Below are 19,519 nucleotides of genomic sequence, written 5' to 3' on the forward strand. Positions count from 1 at the left end.
CGAGAAGGTCGTGTCATGTTTGCATGAAAAGAGATGCACTTTCTACCGTCACGTTTATGCAAGATGGAGCTACTAGTCACACTGCTACTCCGGTCAAGGCATTCCTGATACAGACGTTCGGGGAAGAAAAAAAATCATTAGCATTCGTTACAGGTTCGCATGGCCTCCTCGGTCTCCAGATTTGACACCTGCAGACTTTTGGTTAACGGGATATTTGAAATCCTGGGTGTATCGATCCGGTCCATGCAATCTGTTGGAACTGAAAGATGCTATCCGCCAAGAGGTGCCATGTATACATCCGGACCTGCTGCAGTCTGACATTGCTGGATTTTTGACTCGCCTGCAATGTGTTATCCCCTGTGATGGTGGTCATGTGGAACACATATTACGGTAATAAACGATTTGGAGGCTCATTATTTGCGAACCTTTTCTTTGACTTGTGTACGTCAGCGCCACCTATGGGCGGTTTTTGAGTTTTTTTCCTGTCAAGAAATTCCCGTGACCTGGTGATGCTAACCCCGCAAACAATTTTTTATTTCGGTTTTTATGAATTTTCAAAGTTTCTATGGACTTTTCGCCCACCCTGTACATGAGGCACACTATAACGGATTTTTAAATGATACAATTTTATATTCGATGAGGTATAAACATTTTAAGATGGTTTTTAAGTACGAATGTGCAGAAAATACAAATAAATTTCTTTCATAATGGGGTTTCCAGATGTGAATACATATTTATATAAAAATTTCAGTTGAATAGCATGAAAATTCATAACTATTTCAGCGATATAGTGAGCTGTAATACAAGTTACTCGTTGAAAGAAGCTGTATGTTCAGGGATTTTTTCACTTATTGGAATCGATTATTTTATCATACACATGTGTTTTGCTCAAGAAATTCTCTTTTTACATAGTATCACACACCTCATTCTTCACATTCGCATAATGGTGGAGCCTTATTATCAAATGACACAAAATAATAGAAATACTGATCTATGGAGAATCCCCCTAACATACAGCCATTTTCAGCAAGTAAACCAATTACAGCTCATATGCACACTATATCTGTGTCTTTCTGAATTTATACGACATCCACAACTAGGATTTTCATATAAGTTACCCCTTATATTTGGTAATCAAATTATAAAAAAATAAATTGATTATATTATAGATTATATTATTATATAAATTGCATATTCAAAAGTCATTTTTTTATATAATACTCACATCTCGCAGAATATTTAATTACTTCATCTCAAATTTCGTTACAGTGTGTCACATGTATAGATCCGAATTGTCTGTAAGTATCGTGATTTTTTTTTTTTTCAAAACCTCGCATGTAATAAGCAAACAGCATGCAATGAAAATAAGAATTTTTCGAAGAAACGTTTATATCTACGTGAATATGCATGCTAAAATTCACGACAAGTACTTTTTTTTTGCAAATTACTTATCATTTGCAGCTTTCATGATGGTACTGGATTGATTAAAAACAGCTGTTTCTTATTTAATTTCTTATATATAGGTCTAAATCTCCATTGGGGGATTGTGAATAAAAGATTTGGGTTTACATGCACAAAAATTCAGAACGATCTTCCTAATCCCCCAAAATAAATATTGAGTTATGGCTATATAATATACGTCATGCATATCTCAGGATGAATGAGATTTATACCATTTATGAAATTTGAAATTACTCATATAACTTAGAATAATTTTGATAATTTTGAAATATTTCTTTCAATTAGACTTGTCTGAAATTCATTACATTTTCCGTGTAAATTTTGAATTTTAAGTATCATCAGTTTTACTGACTACCCCAATTTACAACCAGCTTAAACAAATCTTTAAAAATGTATAAATTACGTGAGTGAATCTGCAGACTTTAAAACCGGGATTTAAAATTTACTACTCATTTTCGGAGTATTTAAAGGTTTATTTAATGGTTTTCACAAAGTGATGCCAGCAAATTTATCGAAGGATTTGAATTTTGAGTAACATGTTTCTTGGAAATTATCATCGTATTTGTTAATTTTCGAACAGTTTAAGAGCCAATGTGTGTGTGGAATCTGTTTTTTTAGAAATTTGTAAATTTATTCGTAGACACACTATTTTTCGAAGAAATGTCGACTATTCAAGAAATTTTATAATTTACTATTAGAGAATCTTCATACAAAAATTGAGCGATTTTTTTCAATTTGTATCAGTTAATACACTAAAACGTTTTAATCGCCATATTTAATAAATAACATAATTTCTTTCTTATAGTCCGTGAAGGTATATAATCCACATGTATAAAAATTTCAATCATAATATATGCAATCTTGAGAAATTGAAAGGGTTGTTTGACACATTTTTGTGGAAAAATATAATTTTTTTTCTCACATATACGCCATCTACAAAACCTTAGAAATGTATTCAAGAAGTGCGCATCTTGTGATATACGTAGGATATGCTCACTCCTCGAAATACGCGCTCTTTGAAATGAGTTGGAGAATTGCATATTCCTAGAGATGCGTCAGAAGTTTTTTTTTTTACCCAAGAAAATTATTCCCTATAGGAATGTTATTGTTACCCCATAGACACATGCGTACGAGAAGGCCTCCGCACGGGTTGCCATAAACGTCATTCTGACTACATAGCAAGTTTGTCACATTTTAAAACACATCATCCTATTTCGTTTCTTATTTTTCATCGTAAAATCTTCCTGATTGGCTCACAAATACCGCATAGTGATTGGATGTGGGGCATTGAAATTGCTAATTCTGAGCCCGATCATTTTTTTTCCGCACAACGATGACCCTGGCATGATCAGAGAATTTTTTTCGTGAATATTCTGAGGAAAAATGGACTACATACTGACTACTTACACACTGCAATGGACTACTTACTGACGTCACAAGCAGACTGCAGAGGCCTTCTATCTCTAGAAGGTGCTGACGAGACACGTATCCCATGAAATGCATAGAAGTCAAACTTTTTCCGAGAAACTCATAGGATATTTTCGTATCCCTTCGTACATTATACCATAATTATATGTCTGAAATTTTTTTTTTTGTTGCACTTGTTATAAATTACTTGTCTTTTTCAACGATAGCTGATTATTTTTCTGAGTGGCCATCTCTAATGCCTCCAAGGGTTGACGTATCTTAGTTTGAGAACCACTGTTCAAGTAGATAAATATCTTTATGGCTATAATTTATAGAATTGAAAGAAATAATAATTTCAATCGAAATCGGCAAGTATCCTAACACATACTTTGAACCAACTAGTAGGCACAAACTTTGAAACAACTACATGTGTTCAAGTACCGTTTATTCTAATGGCCGTGTATTTGCAACTTACATAAGAACTCCTCGGAGAACTTGAAAATGTCTCTTTTTTTCCCCCTCTTCTTGAAACGAAATTGAGAGTACTCCAAGAATTTTTGCTCTTCTTTACAAGGGGGATGATCAAGGAGAGGCTATAATGACTGTTTTCCTCAGCCTTAATTTACAGTACTCAATTTCATTTAGACGCCATAAGCAATTAGTCAACGATTTCTCGTTTCGGCTTCAGCAATCTTCATTTAGGAGCGTCCGATAATTACGCTTTTCTTTTATTTATTCTATTTTTATTTTTTTTCTGTTTATTGCCTTTTGTTTACTAATTATCTGATGAAGATCGAGGTTTGAGTACTTATCTAAAAGGGGTAAAAGCACCCAAGTAACATACTTTTACCATCTTTTCCCATCTTCTCATTAGGTCTAATGGCGGCTGCTGTCAAACTCGTAACGGAAAAATCCGGTTTGTTTTGAAATTTAAAGAAATTCTCACGCAGTTCCTCTAATTTTCTACCCTCTTTTCTCCGAAGAGTATCAGTATATAACCTCTCCCTAAAGTTGCCATCATATAATGATTTTTCCCCTCCCACCAGTAAATAATTAATCGTTCGTTTAAATTGCTCTGCTATTAAATAACGGTTAACGAATTTCACAAAAGAGCATTGGCAAAGAGAATGGAGAGTTCGTGTGTGTATTTAAAAGAAGTAAGGGAAGATGATGTGATGGTGGGGTAGTGTGAAGCAGTGAAGACAATCTGAGTATCGGTTCCATTAACTTTTGTCACATTTGAAACACCTTTCGGCTTTCTGGGGGGAAATAGTTAATTGGTGGGAAGAAGATATGCAATATTCCCGGATTTTCGGTATGAATCTGAGACGTATCATCTCATATTAAGTCTTGTTTACGATGGTGGGCATATTAAAAGGCATTTGTTTTCCATGCCAAAAAATGGGAGTAATTAACTGATGCCCTTAAGGATGTCTTAATCACAGCTCAACTGATAATTGTAGAATATATTGGTGTTTGGTGTTACATTGGCCCGAAGTTGATCCCTGATTTATTTAAATTCGGAGAACTCGGGGAACCTGAAAAAAAACCTGGAAAAATCAATGAGAAAACAGCATTTCTCTGACAATAATACTGCTATCTCTAATAATAGTTATAGTGTGTCCCATAGTATTATTCTGTATTATATCTAGTTGCAGTCATTCATTCCATATGGCCAAGAATATAATTCATCCATGGAGGCAATAATTTGCCAATTAGAGGAGGTTCAAATGTCAATATCGCCTTTCAAATTTAAATCGTTTGTACCGAAGCAACTTTGTTACCTCAGATGCACCCGATACTACTACTTCTACTACTGTTCGCTTCACATCTTTAGAATATTTTAAGGCGTTCCCAGAAGGACGGGTACATTACTATGGGTACAGTAGCTCAGGGCCGGAATTGAAGCAGATCAAACGGGCCAACTGCCGGTGGGTTCAACAAAAAAACTATAATTACAATACTATCGATTTTCACCCTGGAGGGGGTTTCAAAATCTCGCCTCACCCTCATAAAAAATTTCTAGTTATAGTTCTTCAGTCAGAGCCCCAACTAGGAAGATCCAGAATCCGTGGCACCAGACTCTCCTGAACTTCTCTAGCTGCGGTCTTGCTTGCAAAAGCCATCCGTGTGCTTTGGATTTGCATACACAGTAAGGATCTATAAGCTGAAATTTTCAGACAAAAATATGGTAACTTTCAGTTTAATCCTTTTAAGCTACGAGAATAGTCGAAGAAAATAAACGCTGCTCTCAAAACGACTGCGAAAGAAGAAAATTGTTTTTTTTTCAGTAGTCTTTTGTGAAAAATAGATGACACTAAAACTCATACGTTGCAAATACAGTGATACCTCGGGTGACGAAGATAATCCGTTCTGGAATCACGTTTGTTAGTCGAAATCACCGTGCGTTGTTCGTTAGACGAGGTGTCACTGTGCAATGAAACCTTTATAAGACGGACAGAATATATATGCTACGATATCTATACGCCATTTTAAGAGCTTCGTGTTAAAAAATTTCTTTGAAAAAAATTCATGTCATCTCAGGGTTATTGAGCGCGCCGCTACGCTGTCATCATTGGATGATAACAGCACACTGAGGGCTAATTTTGACAGTCGTTTGCTCAACTAAGGTAGCCAATGTTTTAGAAAAGGCCCACTTTCTCCCTCCCCCCCCCCCCCCGCATGAATGGGACTTCATGCTCCACCGTCTTTACTTCGTTAATTGCAGTGGTGTTAATTGTCTACTGTACGGTACACTTAAACGCCATCAGTAACCAAGGAATGTATTTCGCAAATCACCGAAGTCACAATCATGTGTTACGACTGTCTGTAGAGATTATGACATCACAAAAGTGTTGGAAGGTAGTAGGGCAGTCTTAAGAGCTTCATATGCATGCACCCCGGACATGATGATTTTTCTGAGGCCCAGAAAAACATTTCGAAAATTTTAACGAGATCTAATTTTCACTAGGCCATTTCTGCACTTGAAGCTCCTGGGCCGTATCGGATAGTCCCATGTGGTCATCAGAATGCATAAATGCCTCTCCATGTTATTACAAGGTAGCCAGCCAAAAACATATCAGGAGTTAGTTTCAATTTTCCACTAAATGCTGTCATGTGACTTCGAGATATTTCGTGACTTGTTGCGATAAGCTTTTCAGCATGTCCCATAGGACATCTTTCTTTTCCTCTTCTTTTTTTGAAACCATACACGGCTCAGGTTCCATCGTCGGCTAAGAATTCCCATAAGATACAAATCAGAAGCGAAAAATCCGGTCGCAATGTTACTTCATATTTTGCTGAGACTCCAAATGACAACGATTTGCTGCTACAAAACCACATATGTATTAGGTAAATATTACAGCCAGACGCAGGAGTCTGTATTTTGTGCGTTAAAGGGCATACAACTCTGCTCTAGTTCATGATAAATTTAGTAAAGTCATAGAAGCAAATGAATGAGAGAGATCCTAGAAATGCTAGATATGCATCATCGACAGTGAAATTTCATCTGACTCGTGTGATCAATTTTTGTTCGTATTTTACTGTATATTCTACTTTTAAAGGCACTCTGAGACCCCAAGCTCAGTCAAATGTCAAAATTAATGTCATAAAGACTTGAAAAAAATGCACGCACCATTGTATCCAAACGGATTGTTCTCTCATAGGATAAATGTCAATTTGGCGTTCATATAAAAACCCCACGAACACTTTTAAAAGGTATCCAATCTAGTCATGATATTGGCCATCCAGAAATCCCCAACTAACTCCTATTTTCGGACAAAGTGTGCTTTCTGTGTTGGCCACCCTCATTAATTTAAAATGTCATGCGCATATATAAAGTGCCTAGAGTGCAGGTGCACGTAGCACTGATATTAACGTTGACCTCGAGGAATGGGAGGCTCCGAATCCCGAGGGAAATAAGAATATCCTAGATGTTGTTTGCAGAGAAAACACAGCCCCTCTTCCTCCTCTCCAGCCCTAGAGACAAGACACAGCCTCACTTCTCCAGAAATTGAAGGCATCGAAGCAAGGCCTCGCCTGTTACAGCCATCTTCCGCGCACTCATCTACTGGGAACCCCTGGACGATTAATCTTTGTTAAATCGTTCCATTTCTCCCCCTCCCCCACCACCCTTTCCATCCAATACCAAATGAGGAACTCTTCCTCCCCTCACTCCCATTTTCCAGAAGTGGCAAAGGTACCTCTGGGACTTGGCAGGGCATTGAGGTGGTTCATTGAGAAATGTGTGTCTGCCTGTTCCGAGGTAGCAGCAAGGCAGAGGGGTCCAACGATCCCACCAACAACCAAAGAGTTATAACTTCCTGTGAATTCTCCTATCCCTCCGTGTTCTTCACAGATGGGAGATTGGTGCGTCTTAAATTGATGCTATTCATCAATCCGTGAATCGTATGCTTGTTTTGTGCTCATCAAAAATAACCTTCGACTCAAGCTCACTGATCTTTTATGGTAATAAATATGTACCACCCTATGTATTCATGGGATTCGATATTTGGTTTCACGGACTTCTTTATGAAGACAAGAAAGTTTGGGGGTTTCTTGAATAAATTTCACTAACGTTCAAATATTTGGCAGCGAATGTATTCCCAAAATAAAGTCAATGGAGATATTCACAAATAGTATTTGCTGTTTTTCGCGACTCTTGTTTTGTGGTTCATTAAGAAATCTTTAATTGGAGCCTCGGAAATTACGGTGTCTTTATGCAGTGAAACATCGATACAACGATACTCTGATGACCAAGAAAAAATATCGTTGTAGAGGGATTATCGTTATATTGAGAGGTAGCGTTATCATCAGGTGCCACCAAATTTATGTTATTGTTGGCATCTCTTCTGAATGAGCGTTTTCAGTACCACCATGAAATGAATTTTTAGTATTTATTCGGCAGCCAAATGCCTAATTAATTAGTTGATAAATAAAATTCAGTCGTTTGTTTCAACCTACAACACTTTTGTGTACAACATAGATAGTTGCTTCTCGGTGATTTCATTAATACTTTTTGATGGTTGATATGTAGTGCAAAATATCCCTTTCATTAATTATCCTCGAAAGAAAAAAAATGATGAGGAATTCAAAAATATATTGAACGTGATTTTGATTGAAATATGAAAAATTGTCGTTGCAGCAGTCTCACAATATCCTCAAAAAATATCGTTATAGAGGAATTTATCGAAGTAAAAGATATCGTTGTATCGAAAGAAATTCACCATCAGAATATAGACAATTCCAAACAAGATTAAAAAAACCATCGTTGTAGAGAGATTTATCGTTATATCGAGTATCGTTGCAGCGAGCTTCTGCTGCATATAAAATCACGATTTTATATTGTTTACTTTCGACTAAATAAAAAATAAAATTAAAAAACTTACCCTTATATATATAGAAGGTATTTTTTTCATAGTAAAGATATCTACGCAAGGTCTACTTTACGCATATGCAAGTGGGGAATTTCTCAAATCCGAATAACATATACTGTATTCAGTAAAAAACATATTTAGACCTAGTTGTTGACACCGAAAAACCCGGTTTGCTGAGAAACCCGATGGTGATAACACACACTCTAGGAATCTCCCTTCTACCCCAATATCATCAATTTTGAGTTTTATCAACACCCATAATGATTTGTACCACTAACAAAAGCACTCTCCCAGAATTAATTCAGAAAACTAAATTTCCTGCATAAAGGCCAAGTCTAGCACACAAACTTCTAAAATTTTGTGCACCCGTGCTAAACTCTCAGCGGCACCCACTCTAAACTCTTATGTGCTGAACATCAATGAAATTTGTGGAAAAACATGGTGAATAGAATCATTCTAGACCATTTTGTACAACCAAGAGGAAAATCACTAACCTGAGAGCTCGTAAATATGCTTCCAGAAACCACAGAAGCATCAAACTATAGGTTTGAAGAAGTTAGCAAATCTAGACGAAATCTTCGCACTTGACTTTCTTTTAATGCTTGTTTTTTACATTCACAAATAGAGCTGGCATTAACTAGCTTTATCCACGAACTTTAGTTAGTCCACGAACAGAAAAAAAAAATGTACAGATGTGATGGAAATAGGTGTTTGCTTGTACACCATTTTCAATCGTTCCCGCCTTTCCTAAACCATCTCATCCCCCCGTTTACGAACCTCAGCATCACTCTATGATTCAGATCATACACCATTAACAGCTCTAGCTATAGCGACGAATAATCTCCGTTGTGTCAAATGTTTTATGCCGCCTTTGGCGTTTGTTATACACCATTTTCAATCATTCCGCGGTCTTTCCTAAACCATCTCACCCGTTTACGAACCTCGGCATCACTCATATCATTCAGATACCACCATTAACAGTTCTATCGGTGAATATCCGTTGTGTCATATGTCTTGTGGCCAGTTAATAGAATACAATTCATAGATATCGAGATATACGATTTAACAAACCATTTCCATCACACAAACACTACCAATATGAATTAAAATGGTATATGTTTGTGTGCAAAAGGTGGCTTCAGGCCCTACACATTTTCACAACCACGAACACGGATTCTAAAAAAATATTGTGAACGGTTCTTACTTGAGAAATATCCCAAGTAAGTAAAAATCACCTACCACAAATTCATTTCGAAACCCGATCAACAATATTCAGGAATAACAATAACGAAACAAAAAGGTATAGAAAATATAAAGATTTAAAAAAATTTATATGTTCATATTTCAAAAATAAATAAATAAAACTCTTCATAATTAAAAAAAAAAATCTTAATAAAGATTTCAAAAACTACCATCAACATGTTTTTGATATCAATTACAAAAAAAAAATAGCTACTTTCAAACTTTTCATTAAAAAAAACATTTTTTACCGTAAAATGACTAAAAAACAATTAAATTGCTATCTTTTGTTTGGAATGAAAGAGATAAAAAATAAACAATATTCCAAAAAACAAAGAAAAAAAATAGCATAAAAATAAACCGTTATAAAAGCCCGTGTTGTCATTTCTTTAATACATTTTATTTGTTTTTGTTTCCAGACAGAAACTAGAATAGATAAAAAAAAAAAATCATTTTTTTAGGAAAAACCGAAACCAAAAAAAATAGCTATTTTCAGTAAAGATAAGATAGAAAATATAAAACAAAAAAAAAATATATAATAATAGATGGGATAAGACATATAAAGCTTCCAAAGAGCATTTTTTCGCCGTGTAATTCTTTCATCTACCGTTTGATCAAAGCTAAAACCCAGACCTTCGCGATAATTCGTAGAAATAAGAGACGGGCAAAAAATAGGATAACAACAGCAAGAAGGAAAAGCTTAACAGCGTCCTGGATAGAAAAAAAAAAAGCGACTTCGCAGGATGACGGGAAAAGAATTCTAGGGAGAAAAAAAAAGTCGAATCCTAAAATAAGGGGAATCGAAAAACTACGAAAACCTAACTCTGGACAAATCAAAAAGTATATAGGTGCAATACTTCAGTTTACAATGACAAAGTCTGGTGTGATGATCTAGATGATCCGGGTATCTTTTTTTCAGGATATGGCCCAGTTTTCGGGGAAGAAACATAGGAAAACAAAAGGATTTATTTTCGCTGAAAATTCTACTTTTTTTTTTCTCTTCTTTTATTGGAATTCAACAACTTTTGTTTTTAATACGTATATCTAGGTACGCTCGGATTAATTTGGTTTCTATGTTTTATGTTCTAGTTTTTTCTTCGGATTTTTTTAAGAATCTCTTTCGTTTCGTTTCGTATTAGAAATACGATAAACATGTTGGAGTAAATCGAGAAGCTATCCATACTTAGAATAAGACAACCATAAGTATTCTTTATGGGCATTGTAATATATTTTGCCATGTGTATATATTGTTTATAATTTTTATTAATTGCATTTTTAATTGGTTTGCTGTATTTTTGAAATATATGACATCCATATTTTTATGGGCATCTTTTTCTCAGCCACCTCGTTGGGCATTTTGCCTGTTGTGGCGTTGTATTTGTATTTGTTTCAATATGAAGTAAAATAAAAATAAAATCATTGCTAATAAAAATAAATTTTAAGACTTTTTGCAATAAAGTTGAAAGTATGATGATTCGTAAATGTTAGGAAAGTTTTTGGAATTTGAAGCCGAGAATTTTGATAATGATGAATGATCTTCTATAATATATGGAGAACGATGCCCTCTCCACTGGTTAAAAGTGGATATACAAGATATACAGCAGAGGTCTTCAACCTTTTTCTAGTCGCGAGCTCTGTCCTCATCAAAAGAAGAGCACTCTTACAGCAAGCTTGACATACGAATGGATGCAATCAAGATGATTTCAATCCTTGGATGCAATGCGTACAAAGTGTTTAATTGGAATTGTTGATCAAGTGCTCGTGAGCTCGAAATTGAACACAAGTATCGAGCACTCTGGGTCGTTCAGGGAGCACCGTGCTGCTCGTGAGTAACGGGTTGAAGATGTCTGGTTGGTTATGACTGATGATACTGTAGTAGCTGAGCATTTATCTCTGAATTCCTTATTTCTGTCCTATTATTGCCTTATTATATGTTTATTCTTATTATTGCCTCGGAAGTCAGAAAACCCGGGAAGCGCCGAGTATTGTTGCTAGTGATCTATATTTAAAAAAAGTGAAATATATTTTGCTCAAATCATAAAATAATATTTTGAGTTTGTTGAATACTTCTCAGTAACTACAGTATTAAGACCTGTTCCAAAATCACTAAAAATCGGTAAATTTTATTCTGAATTGCAGGACCCTAGTCTTCAGGATCCATGAATAGTCATCTAAATTCAAAAATGTTCTTCTAATCGAAATCATTCTGTCGAAAACGGTTCTCACTCTTCCGAAATCACTAAATATTCCTTGAAAACCATAGAACATTCTTCCCAAATCGTTAGATAAGTGATCTAAAACTCCTGGATACTTTGGATGTTCTTTTAAAAATTTTATACTCTCTAGGAATTGCCGAACACCATTCTAAAATCCCAGAGTATGCTTCCGTATTAGCTTCATATTCTTTCATGCTAGCCTCATATTCTTTCATGTTAGCTTCATATTCTTTCATGTTAGCTTCATATTTTTTCATATTAGCTTCATTTTATTTCATATTAGCTTCATATTCTTCCATATGCCCTTTTAAAATCAACGAATAATCATTTAAAGCCATAGAATACTTTTCTGAAAAACAAAAGGTAATGCTTTCTGAAACCAAAATTACTTTTCTGACTCCACTGAATATTCATCCAAAATCTGTCTCCTTCAAAATCGATGAATACCCTTTCAAAATATTTTAAAACTCTTCAGAAAACGTTAAACAAGCTTAAAAACAACTACTCTTCGGAGACCATTGTATATTTTTCCAAAATCATCGAATGCATTTTTAAATCACCATGTGCGAAAAATAAAATCAGTATTTTTCGGAAATAAAAGATAAGAAAAATGTTTTATCTGAAGGCAACATTTTTTTTGAAGTGATTCAATGTTTTTTTTTTTATCGTTGTTTATCCTTGTGTACCATTCAAATATTTTTCTTAACCCTTTATTTGGCTGGTTTTCTTATATTTTTCAAGTAATCGCATTTTATATTCTGAACACGTTTCGCCATTGATCCTTGTAAACAACTCCTAAACATTCGATTTTTACCCGTGAGCTGTTCATGAAGTTTCGATAATTACCAGCAGAATGGCCCAAAGGTACACATGTGTCCCCTGTTTGTTAGCAAGCCAAGCAGAAACGATTTTTCACCCTTGATTTTTGGGGGTAAATACCATGCGTGGGGAAGACATATTGCTGTGTATTCTTCAACAATCATAGAAAAGTACACTGGCAAACAATAAATGACATTTTCAAACTATTCAAATCTATGTATGGAAATGCAGTGTGTTCCCCTGAAGTGCTACATCCCATGTTTTTAAATATGGATAACTTTTTGCTATGTAATCGCATCCGGGGTACCTCAATTTTTTTTTCCTCTGGATATTTCAATGCTTGCCAATCGAAACGTTAAAACGTTAACAACACTTCAATAGTTTACCATGTTGGACCCGATCGAATGCCTTCTGGAAATCAAGGTAAACAACATCTACTTTTTGCTCTTACCCTAAACCTTAGTCACGTGATCATAGAAACAAAGGAGGTTAGTGACACATGAATTATCCTGATTATCCGACAATTTTTCAGGAATCATTGAACGGGTTTTTTTAGATACATGAATTTAAATCTGATAATTTGGAGAAAAATAAAAAAAAGGAGAGAAATTCGAATTTAAATTCACTTGGTGTAGTAAAGATGATCAAAATTCAATAAAATACTGAATAAAAGCAATTGAACTTGACCAGATATTGTCAAAAGAACTCTCCTCTTCTTTTGTTTATCGTAGGATTCTTGACTATAAATTTTTCGCGAGATGAAAATCATGGACACTTCACACACATGAACTCGAAATAACATCCGAAACGTTCGGAAGAGTATTTATCTAGACGTCTGGGGCCATGAATTTTCCACGTGGATTGGTGAACGTGATCTAATCGAGATCTCTAGAGTACCTTCTATTGCAATTTGCTGTCGATCGAATTGGTAAAGTCTGAGATTCCTTTTATGGATTTTTCTTTAGAAAAAAGACATATTTGTTAGAGTCAACGCATTGATCACTCATACTCTTATCTGCAATATAAGATGCTTTTAAAAGTCACGCACTGACATAAAAGAAATTTTTGGAATTATTTTCTCTCATAGTACATTAAGAAGTTTAACATATGTCACATCGACTATAAAATTATGCAAACAAATATTGCTCAAAGCAAAAGTGAAAATAAATTATTGTTTCAATTATTATAATACACTGCTCAAAACAATTAGGGGAGCAAGCAAAAAAGTGAAGAAAACCGTGCGAGACAGCCACGTATTGGCATACAATGGATAGTACACGCGTATCAATGCGCAATACAGAAAAAAGACGTAAAAAAATTTGGAATTAAGCTTTAGTTCTTTGAAAATATGGAAAAAACATGAAAAGATGATTTAGGGCAACAATTCGGTTACATGTAAACGATAAAAAAAAGTATTTAGACATGATGCATGAGTTTTAATAGGGCGTGTGGTCTCCTCGAACAGCTAAGACTGCTGCACACCTGTTTGCCATGGATGCGATGAGATTATCGATCAGACTTTGGGGAATACTGTTCCACTCCTCAAGAAGTGCAATCTGCAAGTCTCGGACAGTAACAGGCGGCCTTGGTCGCGCAGCAATGCGTCGTCCGAGCATGTCCCAAACATGCTCGATTGGATTCAGGTCAGGAGAGCACGCTGGTCATTCCATACGCTGTATTGTTTCAGCTTCAAGCATGTTCTCCACCAGACGAGCTCTATGCGGTCGGGCATTATCATCCTGGAAAACAAAGGAATTTCCAATGGCTCCAGCGTAAGGGATGACATGAGGTCGCAGTATCTCGTCTGCATACCTTCCATTCCGAATACATACCAGTGCCATTCCGAATGATATGCAGGTCTGTACGTCCGCCTATGCTGATTCCACCCAATACCATCCAACCAGCTCATCTGTATTGTGACCTTTCACGAACGAATGCAGGGTTATTTCGAGTGCCCCTGTCCCTCCATACCAGAACACGTCGGGTGTCACACTCCAGACTGAATCGGGACTCATCTGTAAACAGCACTTGGCTCCAATCATGTTGCTCCCAATCTCGATGTTAAGCAGCCCATCTTCTTCGGGCCGCACGGTGGCGGGGGGTCAACGGAATGCAGACCATTGGGCTACGTGCATAGAGCCCTCCCTCATGAAGCCGATTACGTACTGTTTGGCTGGACACCCTTCGTCCTGTTGCCAAGAGCAACCGTCTATGCAGCTGCGTAGCATTCTTTGTTCTGTTTCGACGGGCTGTTAACTGTACATACCGGTCATCAGTTGCTGTAGTGGTGCGTGGTCGACCTTGCCCTGGTCGACGTCTAACATTTCCTGTTTCTTGGAATCGATTCCACAGCCTTGCAACAACACTTCTGGCGACTCCAACAGCGTCTGCGACACTACGTTGTGTTTGCCCGGATTCCAGTCTGCCTATAACACGCCATGCCATGGATTCCGGTAAATCACGTTGTTGAGACATCCTCAAGTCACCTTGTCTCAAAAAAAAAAATACTGCGCAATCGAATTTCACAGTTACGGCAGTAAAACAGACGTTTCTGCAACATCCCGATTTCTGCCCTTATCTCCTTTTTCTGGTTTTTGACGTCATGAACTTTGATTTGCATATGAAGTTTTCTTCTTCCGTTTCCTGCTAGGCTTTAAATTATGGATGATTCATTTTATGTTACTTATCGGTATACATCTTTGCGTAATTTTGTTAAAACCATGTGCTCCCCTAATTGTTTTGAGCAGTGTACATAATACGTAGACCGATAAATTCAATTTGAATTTTTCAAATTTTTTTTTGTTGCAAATTAACTTGATTTATCCGACAAAACTTATGAGAGAGAGAGAGGGGAGAAGTCTATTTAAATTATATTCACGTACATAAGATTTCAGCAGAAAATTTAAAATTTGATAAATTAAATGGTGAGATTCGTGTGAAGAATCAGAGAAGTTGACTGACAATCAAAAATGCAAGATATGCAGTATTTTTTCTCTTTTTTTTTGTCTCCGTGGATTTTACTTAAACACAAACATCAAGCTTGACATAAATTCTTATGAGTCAGCGAACAAGTTCTTTAAGATGAGAAACATAAACTTATGCATGTGTCCAGTGCCCGTAAAATTGTTATCGCACTGCTCAGCAAAGAAAGTTGCGCGTTGTATTGCGTTCACAGTCGTCACCTTTCAATATGGTCATCGTGTGATTGATGAATTCAGACATTTAAAATTTTCTTATCAAGTTTTTTTGTCATGGAAAATACTGAGTGATTTACGGAAAACTACTATTTTAAATCAAATTTGAAAGAAGTTTTGGACGAAACAACCAAAACATTTATTTTCTTCACTGTGAGTGTAAATAATAATTTTTGTTCTAGAAGCACCATCTCTCTTCAGTGCCATAAAAAATGCCTTCAAAGGGATTTCCCGTTCTCTCGAGGGAAGCAGCGGTGTAAAGATTGGAAACTAGTTTAGAAATCTTTGACCACACTAAATCAATTTAAAAAAAGGTAATGTTTAAGTGAAGAAAACCCGACTTAATAAATAGGTTTGCAGGGGTATATTTGAAAACTTTTTGCCGATGTGACTTCTCCCTGGGGTTCCATAATCTCTCCACGCGTTATTCCAATCGAGGTAGTGCTTAAAAATAACTTATTAGAAGTAGTTTATTGAAGTTTGGAAAATCTTACGACGACGTCAATTCCGTTTAAGGGGCCATTCAAGTATTACGTAAGCAGATTTTCAGCCGTTTTTGACCCCCCCCCCTTTGTCAGCAAAACACTGACCCCCCCCCCCCCCATCAGTAAAATTTCGTCAGCAGCTTAGAATATTTCATATCTTCAAAAAGGGGTGGTTGATGACGTGAGCAACCTTCAAACCCCCCCCCCTTGTCATCATAAGTCAGCTAATCCAAACCCCCCCCCCCCTCGATGCTGACGTAATACTTGAATGACCCCTAAGCCTTTGCACATAAATTTGAAACCCTGGCTTAGTTTATAAAAGTTTTGTAAAAGCTCTTTGATACAACTCGAAAAATTCAACCAATAAGATCACCGGTTGCATTTACTCGAATGCAACCGATGCACTTATTGGTTGTATTTTTCGAGTTTGATAAAAGAACTTTTATCAAAATTTTACAGTGTAATACCGGCCTTAGTCACTCGAATTGCTACTCAATTATTAGTAATAAATACCATCAACAGGTGACACAGCAACAAAAACAACCGTAAATAGGCAATAAAAAAGTCATATTACATACCCTCGAAAAATTCACCTGTAACCAGCATTCGGATACCACAATCGTGGAACCTGGTTATCCTACATATTTTGCAATGCTTACAGATATTCGTCAAACATTGCGAAGTTACAAAAAAAAAAAAAACGGAAAATGCCCTCATCGCCATCTCTCGGTGAAAGTTTGTACCAAAACATAACAACTCAAATACATTTTGTGGCCCGTTACTTAAATCTGTCACCAGAAATAATCTTTCTAGCGTTTTTTTTTGTTGATATTTATTTTTCAAAACTGCCCATTTAATAACACCCTGTAGCCAACGAAGTCACTTTTGTTTCATACAGATGACATTTGAGAATAACAGATAAAAATTCAATTAATCAGTTGAGAATTATAATCGTTTCCTACCTCCCTAAAAATATGGCTTTCTATCCTGTTTCTAGAAAAATCTATGAATTCATGAATTCATAAAGCAAAAATAAGCAATATGAGACATAAAAATCGATAAACAGTACCAATGAGATGCAATGAGATGCGCTATTTACACCCACACACACACACGCACACACACGCATACATATACATATATATATATACGTACGCACATCTAAAGACAGATGTGAAGTCATACTTCAAGGAACGAATGTCTCGTACACGGTACAAGAACGACTCCGTACAATCTAATCGATTAATCACAGGTTCAGCGTGATGTGTTGCATGCATAAGTAATAAAATTGCAATTTAATATCTCAACGAATAGGAAGCGGAAAAGAGGCAGAAGGAAAAGCAAAAGCGAAAATTCTGACAGGTTTTGTGGAAAGAAAACACACATATATAAGAGAAGTAAAGAAAATTGAGGAATAAAATACAAAAAAAAAGGATAGGGAACGACCGGAATCATCATCTCCGGATGAAAACGAAAAGATCGTGAGTTAGGAGTGGGGAAGGGAAGAAAATTTTTCTTGAAAAAAAAGGAATCATGAGAAAAGAAGTGAAAAATAAGAAGAAAAATGTTTTGTGGATAAAGTGCAGGATACGTTTTCAATCCATGTCTCGAGATCTTCATCTTTTCCCATTCTTTCTTATACCGGCCTAAATTCTTCTTGTATTTAAGTTTTTCTCCTCTCGCTTTTTTTTTTTTCTCGTGTATCAATAAAAATAAGAAGGAAAAAACTTTGAAAAGAAACGTATATTTTCCCTGTGTTATCTCTTGGATTTCTTTCGTTGGTCAGCTTATATATTTATTATAGGTATGATGTGCAATCCGGTTTTTATACTTTAGTTTCGATGTCTCTATATTTTGTATTTGTTCGAACAAGAAGGATTTTATTTCTCCTTATTTCATGAATATTTTTCTCCGTCTTCTTTTTATCGATTCGAGATAGTAATAAAGATAAATATTGTGTCATATATTTTATTTCTGATGTGGAAAAACATAAAATAGTATAATTTCTTGAAGATGCGCATGTGTCTAAAAGGTCTATTTTTCTAACATGTAGCATTCTTTGACGAGAGAAATGTTTTACGGAACATTTACAGATCGGTTAAGTGTATGTAATTGAGTGTGCTTAATCTGGGGGTTCGGATTGGATTGGTTTTACTGGATTAAAGACCAGTTAGGTCAAACTGGTCGAAAAAAAAATGAAGTAAAAATTAAGAAACTTTGTTCTTGTCATGTTAAGAAAATAAAACAAATAAAACTACGTACGATAAAAAATACGATGTAGCGTGGAACGTAATACTATGACATAGATTTACTATAATTTTTCATAAAAACCAATGGCTTTGATAAATTTGAAAATTCGAGATGCATCGCAATTGTCGTTTAAAATGTCACAAAGTGCAAGATTATTTTAACCAAAAACGGTCTGGAACGCTGTACCAGATCACTAAAGTTGCCCGCTGGTACATTCTTACTTCAATTAAGTGGCCCCACGGCACGTTTTCAAACCACTGATCTGGCCCGCACTGTCCCAAATGTTGAACACCCTCGTTAAGATGAAATGAACTCATCAGAAAATTTTCTTTCTGATCAATTTCGGATTTAATCAGTCATAACAGAAATACGGTTCTTTATTTCACAAAAATTTCGTTGATTTCTAAAAAACGTTTTTGTTTGTATTATACTTTAAATTTTTACATTTGATTTTATTTTACATATTTTTAGCAGTTCAGTTATTATTTATTGATATTAATTGCATAAATTAATTATATAAAATATAATTAATTTACGCAATATATCTTAAACTTTATTAGTTACAAATAATCATTATGTTATAATGTATTAATTTATAGTTAATATTTCAATATTGCATTCATCACCTATTTTTGTTTGTTAAATTCATTCATTTTTATTTCGTTTTGATGAATGCCTTACTTGTTTTATGTTTTTTTTGTGAATTCAGTTTTTTTCCCTTCCAACTGTATCTGGGCTTTTGTAGTTAAAATGATACATACATAAATAAGTAAAATGAACTGTTTTTTATATTCACTGGCTGAAAATATATAAATTAATCCTCATTTTGAGTAAAATACATTAAAATCAGATCTGAAATTATTAGCATAAAATACGAATATCAATGGGTATTTTTTGTTCGAAAAATAATTTTGTCATGCGTGCAGGGCTGTCTCAATAGTATCATCCCCGAGCAACGCTGAGAAACTATCATCTTTAGCAATTAACATACTTCGGAAAATCGTATTGGTGAATATCTATCACTCATGAAATGCCTACTTTTGCCGTCCATCTCAGGCCTAGGCTAATGCGCT

At 35.5% G+C, this 19,519-nt stretch overlaps 1 protein-coding gene across 4 annotated transcripts in view; it reads left to right on the forward strand.

Moving 5' to 3' along the window:
• The window catches only part of LOC149064673 (teneurin-m-like), a 391,606-nt gene that overhangs the window by 125,235 nt on the left and 246,852 nt on the right, over nucleotides 1-19,519 (forward strand). The window contains exon 3 of one of the 4 annotated variants that reach the window (XM_089255506.1): nucleotides 1,270-1,298. The exons of the other annotated variants lie outside the window; for them this stretch is intronic. The gene's annotated coding sequence lies outside the window, so the exon portion shown is untranslated. The remainder of the gene's footprint in view (nucleotides 1-1,269; nucleotides 1,299-19,519) is intronic. 4 annotated transcript variants of the gene reach the window in all.

This window comes from Pholcus phalangioides, unplaced genomic scaffold (assembly GCF_987345545.1).
Source record: "Pholcus phalangioides strain wild (caught in Gottingen) unplaced genomic scaffold, Ppha-v1.0 ptg000042l_1, whole genome shotgun sequence".
NCBI classification, from domain to species: domain Eukaryota; kingdom Metazoa; phylum Arthropoda; class Arachnida; order Araneae; family Pholcidae; genus Pholcus; species Pholcus phalangioides.